Source organism: Chinchilla lanigera, unplaced genomic scaffold, assembly GCF_000276665.1.
Source record: "Chinchilla lanigera isolate Chin_1 unplaced genomic scaffold, ChiLan1.0 scaffold00157, whole genome shotgun sequence".
In the NCBI taxonomy this organism is placed as follows: domain Eukaryota; kingdom Metazoa; phylum Chordata; class Mammalia; order Rodentia; family Chinchillidae; genus Chinchilla; species Chinchilla lanigera.
In genome coordinates, this window is record NW_004955558.1 from 706,217 (window position 1) to 711,912 (window position 5,696).

The 5,696-nt window shown below is 41.6% G+C and overlaps 1 pseudogene; it reads right to left on the reverse strand.

The window, feature by feature from the left end:
- Positions 1-4,338: 4,338 nt before the first annotated feature.
- Positions 4,339-5,162, reverse strand: LOC102004331 (annotated as a pseudogene).
- Between the last annotated feature and the right edge of the window lie 534 nt (positions 5,163-5,696).

Sequence of the window (5,696 nt, forward strand, 5' to 3'; positions counted from 1 at the left end):
GTCTCATCACCATTTCCCAAACCAAACTCTTAAACATCCCATTCTCTGGAATGTGCCACCACCCTCAATATTCTGTCTATTGTGAATGTAGACTGTGTTGGTTTGGGGGATATTTTGCAAGGAGAAACAATATAATACAGGACACATATTTTATAAGATAATTTATAACAGTCACCCAAAGAATGATATACAAAAGAGTGCAGGAAATCCGTCCACATGCTATAGAACAAGGAGTCTAGCTGAGGGCCTGGATCCCACAATAATGTCCTGCAGGAGTCCAGCTGAATACCTAGAAGCCATAAAAATGCCTCCCACAAATTCAGCTGCAGACCCAAAGCCCACAGCAACATCTCATGCAGGCCTGTTTCACAGATCTGCACTGGGAAGGCCCAGAGATCAGTGGTGGAAGCTAGAAAGTCTGTGCCACCAGGATGAAGAATCTGTTGTAGCAGGCTGGGGGATCTACACTGGAGCCGGGAAGTGATGCTCAAAGTAAGAACCAGAGCTCCTCTGAAAAGTACCACAGCCATCCTCAGCAACAGTGAGGTCCCGAGCTCCTGAGATGATCAGGATGCCTGAGTTCCCATCAAGAAAGCCAAGACAGCAAGCTTCTCCAGGACACTGGCAGTGCACCATCTTCCCCTCCAGAGACAGAAAGCGATGCTCAAAGTGAGGACCAGAGCTTCCCCACAGTGAACTGAAGCCATTCTCAGTGCCAACAAGGTCCCAAGCTTCTCAGAGAATGAAAACAGCCAAGTTCATCAGGAAAGCCAGCATGACAAGCTCCTCCAAAAGAACCAACAGCTCCTTACAGCTTCTACCAGCTCCCAACAGCATTTCTCAGCTCCCAACACCCTCACTTCTTCTCCAGTTCTGCCTCTTATGCTGCTGACAACAGGCCCCAGGCAGGCTTCCCACACCCAGCATATGCTTACTCAGTTCAGCTGGAAGTTATAAATTGACCACCAGTTGTCAATCCACTACACAGATATTCAGTTGTCTAAACTCCAAACATAGATACTGTCTTTGATTTCCTCTCCTTTCCAATCTAACGCTAGCCCTACTGACCATGAACATGCGGTTAGGGTCTTCCCTACCCCACTACACTTTTACATGGCTCTTCATATTTTTTCCTGTTCCTCATAAATGCAGTTCACTGCCAGCTCAGGGATTGTGCATCCTCTTTTTGCTTCTGTTCACAGTGCTCTTTCTTTTGAGCTTCTCTTACCTGGCTCTTTCTGAGGTTTTATACGTTAGTTTAAATAGTGTGTCCCCAGGATCTAGTATGACCCAGGATATGAAGTTGCCTCCCCAGCCACAGCTTGTCTCACCAGACAGTTTTCTTGTTTAGTTGTCCTTTCATTTATTTTCTGCCCTCCAAGACTTTGTGCACAAGTTTTTGAGTCCATAGGACTACTAAGTTCACTCAGTGCCCTGTCCCTAGAGTCACACTGTCCAACAGAAATTTAACATGAGCCATACATATGACTTACAAATTTATAGTAGCAATTTTGAAAGAAAAGTTTATAAGTTCTGCGAAAATGACTTTTGATGACGTTTTATTTACCCAACATATCAAAAAGAATATAATTGGAACATGTTACCAAAATAAAAACCCAGTCACGGTGTGCATGCCTGTTATCATAGCTACTAAGGTGGCTGAGGCAAGAAGATGGTGCATTTAAGACCATCCTGGAAAAATTAATAAGATCTTCTTCCAAAAAATTACATAAATTAAAATCAAATTAAATAAAGAGTGTTAGTTAGATCACTTACATTCTCTTTCTCTACTTTGAGTAATCCAAGTACACTTGCAGTCATAGTACATTTAGAGTATAGAATGCAATAGACATTTTGGTCAGGTAGTTAGATATTAGACAACTCTTCTTGAGAAGCAAGAAGCGTCCGTCTTATAATAGACATCCAAACAATCGTTTTAAACTGTCAGGCTGCAACTTACCAACACATAGGATCTTTTTCCTGTCGTGGCCTTCTGTCTTCCTGCAGAGTGACTGAGGCTTTCACTGGCTTTCAGCAGAGATTTTATGGAAGGAAGAACCATGAAAACAGAACCAATAAGATGATAGAAACTTGGAGTTTTCTGCAATTTCTTGCAACTGCAGACATGTTACTCACAGAAATGTGTGTGTCTGGATGTTCCCTTGACTGCAAACTTTTGTGAGAGACAGTGGGCCTGGTCCTGAGTACCAGGATACAATCATCAGTGATGTAATCTTCCTTAAGATGATTGCTAGTCTCAAAATACAATGAGATGCTTCATGTACATATACCCAATATCCACATGTGTTGTAAACTAAAAATAATAAAAGTGAACATGAAGCAAGGGGATATAGAGATGAATGGAGGGAGGTGAGTGAAAAGAAGATGATTAAAAAAGAACTGAAGTGTGCCATGTGCATGCATGTACTCCCTAAGATGAATATAAACTTCTTGTGTACTTATTAAAAATGATAATTGCTGGTGCCAGAGGTAAAAAATCATATAGATACCTCTATACTCACCATAATTTTATCATTATCAGAATAGAGAAGAAAAAATGAAGAATGGTAGATGGAATAAAGTTGGAAAAGAAGTCTAGGAGCGTCCAGCATCTGCAGATACCTGAGCATGCACTTTGGTGAGGGGCTGGATGATGGTGCTTGGCTTCATCCCCGTTCCAGGGAAGATTCCTGAGTTTGAGCACATGGTGTGGTCTCAGGAAGCAAGCCCTTCTCTGGAGTCCCAGGACAGCCTTTTTATGCAGTTCCCAGAAAATGCCCCAGCCTTGCACTGCAGCATCCAATACATTTATTAACCTGTGTCCCTAACCGTGGAGCTTCTAGAGGGCGTAGACTGATCCTTATCTCCCCCCTCCAACGAAGTGCTTCAATAAATATTGCTTTAACTAAATATTATGCTCCCTTTTCCTATTATCATTATTTAGAAATTTGCTTATGCTTCATCTTTTTACATGACCAATTCTCTGAAGTCATCTGAATTCTTATCTTGACAAACGGAGAAATGGGGAACAGGAACCCACAGAGATAAACTGGTTAGAGGTCATAATTGTCAAACAAGACTTCTGACACCAACTATCAGTTTGGAGGGTTCTACACACACACTCAGGTCCAATAATTTGCTAGAAAGACTCACAAAGAGACTGGAGCAAATGAAGTGAAAACAAGAAAAATGTGCAGAGATATAGTCCCAGATTCTTAGGGGCAGAGAAAAGGCACTTGGGTCAGGTGTTCTCTCTGCTGATGGTTACCTCTAGATTCTCTTGTGTTGTTCCAACAAACAAGTTAAATTTAAGACAGTTTGAGTGTATTTCTATAAATTGCAATTAAGGCTCCATTCCTGAGATAGCCATACTTGAGAGAATGGAGACAGGTCTTTCCTATGACTGGGTCTGAGAGGATAAAGACTGGGGAGGAGGTATGGCATGGGAGTGGGTATTATTGACCATGCAATTTAGACAGAAGTCATCTAGTTTTGCAATGTCAACAAAGAAAAGAGAAAAATTGGGGCTGGGGATTTAGCTCAGCGGCAAAAGCGCCTGCCTGGCAAGTGCAAGGTCGTGAGTTCGGTTCCCGGTACTGGAGAAAAAACAAAAAAAAAAAAAAAAGAAAAGAGAAAAATGACCTGTAAAGTGGAATAAAGAGCATAGGCAAATGATAGCTTCATCCTCTCCAAATTTATGACAATACTCAAGTCATTCCTATATGATGTATCACCATGGAAACTAAAGCCATCTAGAAGAATGCAGTCTTTGAGAATACAAACCCTCTTATCACACTGTGTGGACTGGAATCCAGACTTCATTTTTATGAACTCTGTGATTTTGAGTACATCAATTAATGTATTTTTTTCTGTGTAATGGACTCTTCAGGAAAGAGATCCCATACTTACATTAATTGATTATAGATGGGTGGGCTTGGTGGCACCTTGTTACAGCTTATATCTAGATGCTCACTCAGGTTTCTTGTGCTCATAGGTGGGGCTTTAGAAGGTGACTGGATTATGATACTGGATTATGTATGGGATAAGTGGATTAATTTAGAGGTGGGTAATGGGAAGGCTCACCCAGGGAAAGCATGGCACCCACCAATGGGCTTGTACAATGGGCTTGTAGCCTGGATGGAATATAAAGGGAAAGGAGGCTTGTTGCTTTCTACCAGCCATGCTATGAACTGTTTCTCCTCTACCCTGCCTCTCTACCATGCCTCTCTACCACACAGCCCTCTGTTGGTGCCCACTGACTATAGACTGAAACCTCTACAAACTGTGAACTAAAATAAACATTTCCCCTAACTTATATGTGTCAGGTATTTTGTTCTATTAACAAGAAAGTAACGAACACACACATGTAATCCCAGGATGAGGCCCTGACCAGCCTAGGTACCAGCAGATGAAGAAGGAAGTCACAACAGCAGTGATGACCCAAGAAAGATGGCTGGAACTTATTAATCCTTTTCTGTGAATTTCAGAGGGGTGAGCTCATAGCAGATGGTGATAATGGACATTGCTATGCTAAAAACAATAACAACCTGGTTGAGCTTTTCAGCTGTCCACAAGGCAATGGTCAATTTCACCCTTTCTTCATCTGGGCACCCCAAAATGCAAAGTTGAAGGTACAGTACATGTTCTCTCTTCCATCACTTATTACAGTTAAGAAGATGAAGGCTGGCAAAGAAAGAACTAGGGCAAGAATCCAGGGTCCAGTAATGATCTTCTTGGCCAGGCTCATAGAGTGGTGGTTCAGGGGCCAGAGAGGATGGACACAAACACAGTGGTCCAAAGCAATGACAATGACCAGGAAGATGCTTCCAATGAGGTTAATTTCTGCCACAGTATATATAAACTAACTTGCAGCAGAACTAGCCAGAAGGCCATTTTTCTCCCATGGCCATGGAGATGATGAGGAACAGTAGGGTGAATGCGAAAGAGAATTTGGCTAAGGCCAACTTTAGGGAACAAATGGTGGTGACTGTGTGCGCCATGTGGAATCCAGCCACCCAGATCACCAGCCCATTGCTCAGCATGCTGAAGACAAAAGTGAGCATGAGTACCACCGATGGGAACATCTGCAGAACAGTGTAGCCAACCAAGTCATGAGGCATCTTTTTAGGTCCATTTAGAGGAATGGAGAAGTTGGCTTCCATCCCTCCTGAAACATTTCAACAAAGCCCATTTCTGAGGTGTGGATTTGTTATAGCCTTCCTATATTACCTGCCACTGTAGCTCCTATTCTAACTAGAGGACCCAATCTGCCAACCATGGTGACCAGTAATACCAAAAGTTGGGAGCTCATTTGTTTGTTCTTTTGGGAAATAATAATTCCCTATGTTGTAAAATTACTTTACCAAAACATATAATCATCAAGATTCCAGAAAAATGAGCACAAAAAAGGAATAAGCCCAGATGGATATATCTTGCAAAACTACCTTTCAGAATTAATGCAGAAATAAAATATTTCCATGAGAAAGAACAACTGGAGAAATTTATTACCACCAAACCAGCTTTACAAAGTGTACTGAAAGATATTCTAGAAAGAAATAAAAATGACCATAATTTTTTTAAAAAGCCATGAGGCAGTGCAAACAATTAAACAGAGGGGAAGGACAGGGAACCATCAGCGGGAAAATAACATGATAAGGATAAGCTAATACACATCAGTTATAACCATCAATGTAAAT